Source organism: Danio rerio, chromosome 12 (assembly GCF_049306965.1).
Source record: "Danio rerio strain Tuebingen ecotype United States chromosome 12, GRCz12tu, whole genome shotgun sequence".
Taxonomy (NCBI): domain Eukaryota; kingdom Metazoa; phylum Chordata; class Actinopteri; order Cypriniformes; family Danionidae; genus Danio; species Danio rerio.
In genome coordinates this window covers 37168178-37182081 of record NC_133187.1, presented here as the reverse complement: position 1 = coordinate 37182081, position 13904 = coordinate 37168178, and the positions used below count along the sequence as shown (strand labels likewise).

The window sequence follows — 13904 nt, the reverse complement described above, 5'->3', positions numbered from 1 at the left end:
GTCAAAATAATTGGAATATCTATAAATATGGCACTTTCTTTGTGCTTTTGTGCATTTTGTGTGCAAAACCCGAAATACCCCTTTTTTAACATGGTGATTGAATAGTTTTGTGTGTAAACATCCAGCCCATAAAGATAAAAAAGATTGACCTACTACTTTATAATAATCCACAGCTCAGAGGCAGTGTCTGAAAACATGTAGATAATAAATTACATAAATAATGTCACATCAGTATGATGCATAGTACAACCATAGACTGTAAAAGATATGGATGCGGTATCCGTGACCTCACCCATAGGTTTCTGAAGAGCACAAATGAAGCTTCAAGTAGTTGTGGCCAACCATCGCCATTTTGTATACAGGTCATGGCACCGAACGGGGTGACCAAACAAGGGAAAAGAGGCGGAGCTACAGATGCCTGCTAGCAATTTCTTTAGACGGGCTTTTCTTTGAGAGAAACGCTTAATACTTCATTTCTCGTTTTTGTTCTGACCACATGTGCTTGGTTGTGTACTATATCAAAAAAGTGTTTAGTCTTTTAAAAACACTGCAGTAATACATTGAGCCAGTAAACATTGTTCTTATGTAGTTTTATTTCTACAGGTGGAAAATGCAAATTACTGCCAAAACACTTCAAATATATTCTGTATTAGTAAATGCAAGGCAATTTATGAAATCTAGGAATAACACTGCATGACAACGTTTCAGATGATTGTTTTATAGCCTACAGCTAATCAATCTGTCAGACTCTGGAGTGCATTACAGGTCTAAAGAAATATAAATGATAAACTACCTTAAATAACACAAATACATATATATATAATAATATGTATACATATATAATATGTATTTAATTTCACTCACATGGGAAATAGAGACAACTTAAATGGCTTGTGAGCACAATTAAGTGCACACAGCATCACTGTTGCCAACTATTTCCAATGAGAGGGCGCTAAGCTCTAAAAGTTGCTAGATTATGTCATACATCAATTTGCATATTACTGACAGGGGCCAACGGCATCACCCACAGCACATTGAGAAGAGTAGGGACTTTACAGTATGACACTTGAGTCTATAAAAATCTTCAGTAACACCCAAAAAAGTTGCTAAATTTGTTGCTAGTTGCTTTTTGAAAATTTGCCGCTAATCTGAAGTCGCTAAATATAGCGACAAAGTCACTTAGTCAGCAACACTGCATAGCATGCCATATCATCTGATAATTGTAGGAAATAATTCCAAAAGGTAATTGACTGTGTAAAGCCACATAAAACAAAACAAAAATACAATGTATATGCCAAACTCACTGGCTAATCAGCCGGAATCAGCTGAGGTGATATGACCAAGCTGTCACTCAAGTGGCCACACCCTTAATTATGCAGATTTAATATAACTTAATAAAAATGAAACAGATGAGTTCTAAAATAATTCACCCCATCACAGTTGTTAAACCAAACATAGGTTTTTTTAGAATATCCAAGACAGAGGGTGTAAAACTCCCTTCGAAAAAGGGGGTGGGGATCAGAAGCTCATTTAAATTTAAAGAGACACACATAAAACAACAGCTTTTTGCTTCCATTTAAATATGTGCATCTATTGCATGGTAAAATGAATGATGTGAGGGTTATTTTGTACTGAAACTTCACAGGCACATTTTGGGCACAACAAGTAAATGTGCAAGCATATGTCAGCTTACACTTGTAAGGGTTTGTATAACATGAGGTTAAAATGTACTTAAAAATGCACAAAAATGGGCTAAGTGTTTTATTATCATCAATTAATTGTGCAGCAATAAACATTTACAATGACAGTGTTGCATATCAGTACAAATGGTTCATTCATACGGTTTATTATAATTTTTTTATTTTAGTTTTTTTTGAAAAAAGAAATGATGTTAATGCTGTGTGGTTAACGTTTCAAGAAATAAATGTTAAACTGATTTATTATGGTGCATTTTTCAGGAATAGAAGGTCAAATCAACCTCTGAGCTCTTATTTGTGCTCATCATGTTGTGGATGATTTCCCCAAAATAAACTCCTCCATTGCATCTCCTCAACATCCATTATCCAGCAAATGAAAATCCACTGTGGTGCTTATCAAAACGGAAGCTTAGACAAATTGTTCTGTGCAACTTTTTCACACAACAGTGTATAAATATCTAATGGGCACAAATCTGACTAACAAATATGCAGACATGACTATTTCGCAGCGCACACTGGTTAATAGAAGATAATGAGTCCATTCGGCAACAAGCGAACGCAAAGAAAACACAGAGGAACAATCACACACATAACCAGGCACACTGCGTTTTTAATATTTAGGTCTGATTAAGCACTTTGAAAAGAGAAAACACAAAAGGTACACCATGTGCTAGTTTGCTTCTGTTAAATATTAGCGATTTTTACAGGACGAAAACTGCAGATGTGCACAGGTGGTGTGTAATGATTTGTTGAAGGCAAAATCTCTGAATGTCATGAGAGATTGCAGGAGACTCAAACAAAAGGGACCAGTGCACACAGCGAGTCCATTAGCGCCAATATGCCAACATGACGGCTTTAGCATGTGTTCCATTAGCCGCGTCTCCCGGTGGTGGAGGATATGTTCTTACAGCAAACCACTTTTACACTGGGTTATTTTTAACCTGCTGACGTTCAAATCTCTACCATTGTTCTGATGGGTGGGGGGAAAGTCATTGGCCATTGATGGAGGAAATTAGTGCTTAAGCATCCGCAGGTACACCGCAGTCATTCTGCATGAGTTCATGGATAAAGCCAGATAACTGTGCTTATGATGATAACAATCCTAATAAAAACCTGCATGAGGAAAAATTCCAAAGATTTCATAATTTAACAAACTCAAAAATATGTTCATAGAATATATAGAACAAACCAAAAAAAATAAGGCTGCACAATATTGAAAAAAAATAGAAACTGTTTTTTTTTCTTTTTCTCTTTGCCACATACTTTACAATTTAGATACTATTTCACCAGATGACTTAAAAAGTATATTGACTGGGATGATTTTGTAAAGGAGTGAAATATTATAATATATATATATATATACATGCATATAGTAAACTACAGTTAAAATAAATCCAATAGAGCACATATTAAAGTGAAACAAACAGTGCTTCTTGGTTTTTTTGGGGAGACTCTCTTACAGTATTTGTGTACAGAAAGTGAATAATAAAATGTTAAATAACACTGCATAATCTTCATTTTATAAATGATTCAATACAATTAATCTTTATCAAACTTCTTTATGTGCTATTAAAATGTGCTTTAAACTCTCTTAATGGTCAAATGCAGAGTCTCCACAAATCCCATATGTTTTGACCTGTGGATTCTGGTCAACTATAATCCCAACTCAACATTGCATATCATGCGATGTGAATAAAGCGGATGCACACATTGCGATATCGATGCTGAAACAGTATATTGGGCAGACATAGTTAAAAACAAAAAAAAATAAAAAATAATAAATGAACCCATTATTGTTGCCGACATACACATTTAAAAAATTTTAAATAATAAACTAAAATAAAAGCTAATTTTATTGAATTAAATTTAGCCTATTGTATTTCAGGAAACATTCAGGTAACTTATCCTCATATTTAAATTTACTAAACTAAAGGAAGAGTACAATTTAATAGTAAATGTATAATGTAATAGTTAAAACCATAAAAAAGAATAAAACCATTATTGTTGTTGATATACATGTTATATATATATTTTTTTAATTCCAAATAAAACAAAATGTAATTTATTTCAATTACTTAATTTCAGAAAATATTTATAATTTCTCTTCATATTTTTGGATTTACTAAACATCAATCTAGAAATAAAAATAGTAAATGTATAAACATTTTTTAGATTATTTTAAATACATAAAATTAAATATTTCAGCTCTCAGCTAGGAAAAATTCCTCAAAGCTCTTTAGTTGACGATGATGTATTAAACTGAAATAAAAATAAAGAAAATTAAACAAAATTAAGAAAATTTAAAATATTCAAGAAAATTAAGAATTAACTTCATTGTTCATTTAAATCCAATTTTTATGATCAATATTTGTCAAAGGATGAATTAAATTATTTAAATTTTAATTTATTTTTATTATTTTTACCTCTTTATTTTTATTTTCACTAAAAAATCCTACAAACATAACGTACCACCTAAATCCTTACAAAAATGAGTTGTAACATTACATATGAAGAGTTTAGATGCAAAAACCTCTGAGCAGTCTGAAATTTTTCTCTAAGATTAGCGTTTTTCTCAGCCTCCTGTTTATGTTTAGTTATTTCATTTTAAATGCAGTGAAAATGACATATTCTTTGCACTAAGAGTAAAATTACTGAAACTATATGCAACAGTCTGAGAAAAATTCTCATTTTAGATAAAACTGTCAGAAGTTTTTGCATCTAAACTCTTCATACTGTATATCAAAGTTCTCTTGGAAGTACTCTATCACAGTAAATTTAGCTTACTACAAAAAGGAACTCAAAACCCTACCTTCCACCCCACCCATCTAACATTGAGCAAAATATTTATGGAAGGTTCATAAAAAAAGTAAAATAAGCCATATCATACATGAATAACCTTTACAATCATAATATGGAACTGGCTGGGACAAAAAATTTATAAATGAAAGCCAGAGGTACATGGACAATGAAAACAAAAGAGACATTATAACGATATTATACGATAATTATAAAATAAATTATGAAATTAATTAAATAAATAAACATACAATAGTCTTGTAAAAGTCTATATCAGTTCAGTCTATCTGCAAAATAAGTATGTGTGAATCTCAATTCTTCTAAATTTGACCGGCCTTTGTTCAGTAATATGAGGATGACAGCATCATGAGCTCATAATATTTATTATATAATATCTGTACGCCGAGCATGAACGTCTAGTTAGCAGAATTGTTTGCAGACACTCAAGCTAAGTAGCTCTTAATACTGAGCCTACTGATGCGAAAAAGAAAAATCAAGAGGGAATTAATTACATTTCTATCAGATGATGACTCCATCTCCGCTAAGGACACATTAGAGGATGCCTCCATTATCAGCAAGGTATGCAGCATGTAATGCATATTAGCACTTGAAACTGCAAGTGAACAAATACGTAAAATATAAGCGGACAATTACTGAATACCATTCTAAATCTGTCTGTCTTTTATTAGCTGTTTTAAAAGTATTCAACCTTAAATTATGCATCATGGACTCCCTATCATAACATCAGCTGCCAGCTACTGTATATGCACACATTATAAATCAGTCGAGTGAGAAGTCTCGACCAACACTAAATGAGCAGATAAACAGAAAATCACCTTGAGAATGACCTCAAGAATCTATCAGCTTCAAGAAGGAAAAAAAAACCACAGCGGAATTCAGAGGCACTGAAGAAGATATCTCATTGAAAAGAGAGAAATTACTTTAAAAAAGAGCTAATCTCAAGGCAGCCCTCATTTGATGAGGTGCTGATGGCCTAAAAATAAAACATGAAAAGCAAAAATCTGCTGCAGCTGAGAGTAAATGGGTGGAAGTGAAAAGCACTGTCCTTCTAGCTTTATTTTAAAGGGGGAAATGGCTGATTCTGAATCCTTTTAAAGATCATTTACATGTAGTCATTTAACAGATGCTTTTGTTCAAAGCGACTTACAAAAGGAGGCATTCAGTGATTCAATAAGAAGAGGCAATACACACAAGAAGTGCTAAGTATACAAAGAAACTGTTAGTGCTAAGAAAATTAAGTGCTACACTAAAAATGGGTGAGTGTTTTGTTTTTTGGGAGAGAGAACGATGTTTCTACAGGTGGTTTGTCAAGTCCACTCACCTGTATAAGCACACTCAGAATTGTTTTGGGTTGTCTTGTGCTGATTGAAGGGTAAAAGGGGATGACATTGAAGAACTGTTTACTGATGGGTTCTTTTAAGAGCCCCACAGTCCTTCTAAAGTCACCTGAAGTACTTGCAGCTTTATTTGATGTGTGACATAATTTCAGTTCAAATGTAAAGACGGGACTGAACATGTCAAGTAGCTCCTCCCCCTTGAAAAAGTCAATGAGTTTCGTTTAATACAGCTCTGCAATTCAGAATCACTGACCACAGTCTATAACACCAATCTGTCTAACAGCGTCTCCACTTAAAAAATAGCATTCAGTGTACAATTCAAACAGGTCAATATGTTTTGTGGTCTCAGTGCTGAATCACATTTAACAGAAATTTAACTTAGTATCACATTGATAAAGTAACACTTTCAGTGAGATAATGTTATACAGAATTCTGAAGCAATCTGAGGGTATAATTAATATCAATATACAATATTTCACAATATTGCTGTTTCACTTGATTGTTTTTTAAGTAAATGCAGTCTTGGTGATTTCTTAAAAGAACACAACACTTTTTGAAAAAGAGGCTCATTTTACAACTCCCCTAGTGTTAAACAATTGAGTTCTACCATACTTAAATCGATTTAGTGGATCTCTGGGTCTGGTGGGAAAACTTTTGTCTTAGCTTAATATAGATAATTGAATCAGATTAGACCATTAGCATCTTGCTTAAAAATAAATTTTCCCATTTAAAGCTTGACTGTTCTCCAAGTTACATTGTGTGCTAAGACCAATAGAAGATAAAAACATGCTATTTTAAGGCTAACATTGGAGCATAACCTTCCATGAACTTTGCTGCTGAACCATAAATGCAGAAGGTGCAATAAAAATACAGATTCTGAACAGTGGCGCAAGTGTCATACAGCCATAGTAGCTATGGAAGTTCCTTGATTAATAAGTGAAAGTCATGATGTGGACAAGTAGGGTGATCCATTTGTTCTCTGCAATTAACCCAGCATTAATACGCTGGAATGAGAGTATAATTCCTAGCCAGGGTTTGACATTAACACCTGCCAAATGCGGGTAGATTTTAGCTTTGGTGGGTTAGACAGCCGCTCCCACTAGCCACTTTCTTAAAAGCAGGGTCCGACAATATGGATGACCCAATATGCGTGCAAATGTGATATTAGAATCAAGAAACAGCACCACTAACAAAAGTATTTGATATATGACAATAATTATTTTTAAAAGTCAATTTTGTTTTTTTTATAGAAATATTTATTAAATAAAAAGGATAGTATTCAGCTATATTTAGCTTGTTTTGACACATTTAAAATTTGTGGCTGAGAAATAATTATTGTATTTTAGCATGTCAAAGTCATATTTATGCATGTAAAAAATATTTTCCCAACAACAAAATTGTGGCTAGTGAAAATACAGAGTGGCTAGTTACAATGGAAAACTATTAGCCACAGTGGCTGGTGATCAAAAAAGATCAAGCCCTGGTTCTAGCCATATTAGCCTAGAAAATAGAAACTTTATTTTCTGTTAGTCTTAGTACACAATGTAAAAGATAAATAAAAGTCAAGCATTACAGTAAATAAGAAAACCATTGAAACTCCTTTTTTTATTTTATTTTTTATTTGAACGAGATGTTAATGGTCTAATCCGAATCAATGATTTTTGCTGAGCTAAGCTAAAAATGATTTCATCAGACCCAGAGATCGGGGAGTTATTAAATGAGCCTATTTTCCATAAAAGTGGAGAAAAATAAATTTCACCCACCCCAAAAACTCTTTAATATTCAATATAAAATAAAATGTGTCTGTAAAGCTGCCAGAAAAGCAAACAAAGTCATGATTCAAAGTGTCACAGACTTAATGTGTCCTTCACAATGTGAAAAAAAGAGAAGTCTGTTACACATAAAAAGAAGTCCAGGGACAAAGAAAAGTGTTCGTTCTTGAAGAAACACCCACACAAATCAGTCACTTCATTACGGCCCTCAAAACACAAGCGTCCTTCATGGCCTGCCGTCAAATGAGAATGCAAATGCGGGTCATGGGCGGCATCTCAAGACACCATCCACGCCTGTCAGTCATACCACCACTTCTCCAATATGATCCATATTCATGCCCTCATATTCATGCGACCTCAGGTAATGGGGCCAGGGGAGGTTCAATTACCTGCCGCCACACAAGCATAAGATTTATTAGACAGGGCCGCCCCCTTTAAACATTATAATTCAAAGACGTTTGCGATTCATTAATTCTGCTTCCCACTTCATGATGCCGAGTGTGGATGTGGAGTTCCAGCGGTGCCCAGACTGACAGATCGCTTAATGAGAGTCGAGAAGCACGACGGCAAAGCTGGCGTCTGAATAGGGCCCTTATTACAAAGCACCGGTCCAATCTGTGTGCAACCACGCACTCTTACCTTTCACCAAGTAAACCAGTACCAGGAGAATGGATGAAGGATTTTTAAAATGGTAGGCTATCATGGGTTTGTTGTTAGAGTGAGAGGTTCAGGTTATCCGTGTTTAATGCTTTTGTTTGGTGATTAGATGACTGGTTGTTTTTTATGCTGTCATGATTTATTTATGGCACTGCAAGTTTGGGATTTGTTTTATTGTTTTAACAATATGCCAGACACAGACTTTTAATCTTAAATCCTAGATAGTGTCTAGAAATAAATTAAATGTTAACCAAAATTCATTTAATAGATAATAGAGTAAAAACAAGTCTTGTGAGATATTATTCAAAACTCTTTTTTGAATTTGAGTGAGATGCTAATGGTGTAATCCAATATAATGATTTATGCTAAGCTAAAAGTGGTCTCATCTAACTTGAAGATTGGCTGAACGCATTCAAAAATGCTAAAGGGGGATAAATTGAGGCTATTTTCAAAATAGAAGTGTTTTCCTTTGAGGAAACAAAAAAAAAAATAATATACCATGTTTTTTGTCCTAAATCCTAGATATATGGTGTATAGAAATAAATCAAATGTTAACTAAAGCTAATTTATATAAATAATACAGTAAAAATAAAAAGTCTTGTGGAATATTATTAGAAACGCTTTTCTGAAATTGAAAGAGATGCTAATGGTCTAATCCAAATCAATGATTTATGCTGAGCTAAACTAAAAGTTGTCCCATCGGACCAGAAGATCGTCTGAATGCATTCAAAAATAATAAAAGCAGTTATAAAAGGAGGCTATTTTCAAAATGAAATGAGTTCTGTTGAAGAAAAAAAAATCCTCATTTAAATTCTCATTAAAATGCACTCTTTAAATTCTTGAACGTTTAATATACGATGCTTTTATGTGGTGATTAGAGGACTGGTTGTTTTTCATGCTGAGTCATGATTTATTTAAAGTGCTGTTCATGTTGAAGTTTGGGATTTATTTTATTGTTTTACCAGTTTGTTAGAGACGTACTTTAAATTTTAAATCCTAGATATATGGTGTATAGAAATAAAATAAAATTTACCAAAATCAATTTAATAGATAATACAGTAAAAACATCAGTCTTGTCAAATATTCTTCGAATTTAGGTCTCATGTGTTCAAAATTTACTTTTTATGATTTCCGAAAAATTTTTATTAAAAAAAAAAAAAAAAAAAGTTTAGTAGTTTTTCAAAATGCCACATTAATTATACTCAAAAGGTGATGCAAAATTATATAAAATAAATACATATTGGTGTAGTGGAGTTACTGCTCTGTTCTAAAAATAAATAAACCTTGCACCTTAAACCTGGTCTTGCAAATAAACCTTTTAGAATCTATTAGAACAACTCTTTTATCTTTACGGTGCAGTATGTAAGTTTTACACACAGTGGTTGAACTAGGTATTGCATTCCTGGATCAAAACACACGCAAGCTAAGGTTGCCAGATTGAGGACCAACAGGAGCGAGTCTGACGATCGAGCCTAATGGCTGATTTAAATCATGTTCTAAACAAAAGCAAAGGCACGCGATACAAGAAAAATGTTCTATATTAAAATTAGTTTTTGTGCTAACCAACTCCTTTTATTAATATTTTAGAAACAGCTTCTATTTTATGCAGCTGAACAACAGAAAACTGACAATGATCAGCTCAGGTACACCTCATGTGCTTTATTCAGAGTTAAATACTAACAATTTGAGTTTGAAAGCCATTTTACATCATTTAAACATAAATAGTTGACAGATTTGTGCAGATTAAGTTGTAATATATAATACGAGACCCTATGTGACTATGTCACAGGGGAGCTAAATCTTAGCATACTTGCAGATTAAGGCTTAACAATTAATGCTTATCTGGTTTGTCCCTTATCATGTTTTCCGGGTTGGTGATGCACCAGGGACCTGATTATAACACTTAAAATTGGAAAAAATCTGATATTTATATACGTCCCCTTCAGGCCTAATCCCAATTCTACCCCTTAGTCCTTCCCCTCACCCCTACCCCTCGTTTTGCGCATTCCCGTGAAGGGGTAGGGGTGTCCCAATTCTCTTTAGCTTGAAGGCGTAGGCCTAAGGGCAAGGGGTAGATACACCTACGAACGAAGATTTTTCAGGACCACACTAGAACCAAGGGGTAAGAAAATTTCCCAGAATACATCAGCCACAGCTGCACCCTGAGGTAAGGAGATCCACAAATTAGTATTTTTGTCATTATTATGAATTTTTACAACAAACACATGTTTTAATATATTCTTATAACCGCGTTCTTGTTTTACCTAGCTAAATTAAAAACTGCTAAATTTCGCTATCTAAAATCCCCAATAATAACTCCTATACAGCAGTTCCACAATATTCTGACACTCGATGACACTCAAATACCCTGTCAGTAATGTCTAGTGGCTGGGAATGGGCTTTTTACTGTGTCTGCTATAATGTTAATGTTGTTTTTGTATGTTTACACAGATGAATATGGCCACTGTTAAATACACAGTACAGGTATGATCTTATTGCCAAATTATATCATTATGATAACATGATATATGCCTTCGGTGATTTTCTGAAGATAAATACCAAAAAAATAATGCAACTGGAATAACTACAGCAGTCACAATCGTCGATTTCATATGAAGCAAGAGATCGCGATGACATAGGATAATGTTTGCAGGTGCTAATAGGGATAGAGGTGCACAAATAGAATTGGGATTGGGCCTTAAACTTAGTTTGGTTTTTGAATCAGCTGTCAATGAAGTAACCACAAACTAATATAGCACAGACACACATAAAGTATCTCTAATTACAATGTCTTTGATGCTTACTGAATTGATATACTCTTTGAATGAACCACAAAGAGTGCTTCAGTTTTCTCAGAAACACAAACACATTTCCAGAGACCTTTAAATAATTGAATGTGCAATTATTATCACAGAGCCAGAACTAAGCATGCATCTGAATACTGCATGAATGAGAGCTTTATATTCTCTACACATACAAGCTTTGTGAAAATCATTCACAACTTAGAAATAGTTCACCCTAAAATGAAGATGTTTTTATCATCGGGAGTCATTAATTTAGCTTTGTTTTTTTTTAACTCTAAAAGTGCCAGTGGCCTTTGACTATATCTACACCTACCACAACCCTAAACCAATCATTATAGTTATTAACGTCTACATCTTCCCCAAACTTAAACCCAACTATCATAGTTATTAATGTCTTCACCTTCCCCCAAACCTTAACCCAACCATCATAGTTATTATCGTCTACACCTTTCCCAAAACTAAACCCAACCATCATAGTTATTAACATCTACACCTTCCCCAAAACCTAAACCGAACTATCACAGTTATTAACGTCTACACCTTCCCCAAAACCTAAACCGAACTATCACAGTTATTAACGTCTACACCTTTCCCAAAGCCTAAACCGAACCATCACAGTTATTAACGTCTTCACCTTCCCCAAAACTAAACCCATCCATCACAGTTATTAACGTCTTCACCTTCCCCCAAACCTAAACCTAACCATCATAGTTATTATCGTCTACACCTTTCCCAAAACTAAACCCAACTATCACAGTTATTAACGTCTACAACTTCCCCAAAGCCTAAACCGAACCATCACAGTTATTAACGTCTTCACCTTCCCCAAAACTAAACCCATCCATCACAGTTATTAACGTCTTCACCTTCCCCCAAACCTAAACCTAACCATCATAGTTATTATCGTCTACACCTTTCCCAAAACTAAACCCAACTATCACAGTTATTAACGTCTACAACTTCCCCAAAGCCTAAACCGAACCATCACAGTTATTAACGTCTTCACCTTCCCCAAAACTAAACCCAACCATCACAGTTATTAGCATCTACACCTTCCGCAAACCTAAACCCAATTATCATAGTTAATAACGTCTACACACTCCCTAAAACTAAACCCAACCACCATAGTTGTCTTCACCTTCCCCAAACCTGTACCCAGCCATCATAATTATTAACGTCTATATCTTCCCCAAACCTATACCCAGCCATCATAGTTACTAATGTCTACACTTTCCCCAAACCACAACCCAATCATCATAGTTATTAATGTCTACACCTTCCCCAAAACTAAACACAAACCATTAAAATGATTAACATCTACACCCTCCCCAAACCTAAACCCAACCATCACAGCTATTAACGTCTATATCTTCCCCAAACCTATACCCAGCCATCATAGTTACTAATGTCTACACTTTCCCCAAACCACAACCCAATCATCATAGTTATTAATGTCAACACCTTCCCCAAAACTAAACCCATCCATCATCGTTAATAACATCTACACCTTCCGCAAACCAAAACCCAACCATCACAGTTATTAACGTATACATCTTCCCCAAACTTGGATCACCATGACCACAGTCCAAGCTAAAAATATTTTCAAATCAACATGTATATTTATTTTCTTTCAACTGTGCAATTTAATCCACAAAAAAAAAACTCTGTTGTTCGGTAATCTTTAATCAAAATCTGACCATTTGCCATCTGACCTGTCCTTATCTGATGACCTCAGCATTGATGGCATGGGCAAAATATGCTTAGCCACACTCCTAAAATAAAGAGAGAAAAAAATAAAAATAAAATAAATAAATAAAAATAAAACCACTTCCTCTACTCTGTTATCAGATTTGGAAATAGGTTGTTTGCAATCACGTGGTTCTGGTGACCCATGAAATTCAGATGGAGGGCATGAAGTAAAAAACTTAATGGGATACATAGAGGAGAGTTCTTATTTTTATGATTCATACCATATTTAAAAGAGATATAAATAGTAAATATGTTGGGCATGATCCTTATATCATGAACAGGGCAGAGTTTTCATCTGGACTAAAATATATTTGCCTGTCATCGAGATGGTGGACACTGTATAACATTAAGCTATTACGTTACATGAAAAATACTATAGTATATACTATAGTGTTTGGAAACATATTATAGGTAATTACCTGAATTAAACTGTCGTAGTAATTATACTGCTGCTGTGGTACAACACAACTGTAGTAATAAACAACCTATTCAATAGGCTTCAGTTTTCTATGCTATAATAATACATCACGATGCACCACAGCTTAGACTAGCTTTACAGTATTTATTACAGTTTATCAGTCGCTACAGTATTCTGTAGCATTCATTAACAAAGAGTTGTACTATACATTATTCACTTTACTGTGTGGTTCAAAACAGTGTGCGAATAATACATTGACGATCAGGGTGGTTTATTTAGTATTCATGCCTCTGTCATTTATGTATTTATTTTTAATTACTTCTAGTTCATTAATAAAGCTTATTTCAGTTTTTAGTGTTTTGAGGGATATTTAACGTATTCTAACCTGTAGTATTCTCATGTTATTTCAGATTTTACTGTAGGTTAAACTAAAACTATGAGTCTAATTTGAAGTCTTGTGAACATGATGTCTATCAGGGCATTAAACCTTGTTTTTCAAATAGACTGATTGGCGCTATTATGCATTCACAATGGTTTGAATCCTTATAGGAGTGGTCAAATGTATATTTATCTATTATTTTAATTATACTAATCAGATTGAAATATTTCTCAGTATTAAAGGACTGACCCCCCATACATCTTGGCCTACTTCA

The 13904-nt window shown here is 34.0% G+C and overlaps 1 protein-coding gene and 1 long non-coding RNA gene across 5 annotated transcripts in view; one reads left to right on the top strand and one right to left on the bottom strand.

Annotated features, from left to right (window-relative positions):
* Window positions 1–13904, bottom strand: part of ndst2b (N-deacetylase/N-sulfotransferase (heparan glucosaminyl) 2b) — a 149900-nt gene that overhangs the window by 81445 nt on the left and 54551 nt on the right. The gene's annotated exons all lie outside the window — the stretch shown is intronic.
* The window catches only part of LOC141376848 (uncharacterized), an 84198-nt gene that overhangs the window by 63308 nt on the left and 6986 nt on the right, over window positions 1–13904 (top strand). The window contains exon 1 of one of the 2 annotated variants that reach the window (XR_012388113.1): window positions 8221–8314. The exons of the other annotated variant lie outside the window; for it this stretch is intronic. This is a non-coding gene — a long non-coding RNA (uncharacterized lncRNA). Of the gene's footprint in view, window positions 1–8220; window positions 8315–13904 lie in introns of those variants that run through there. 2 annotated transcript variants of the gene reach the window in all.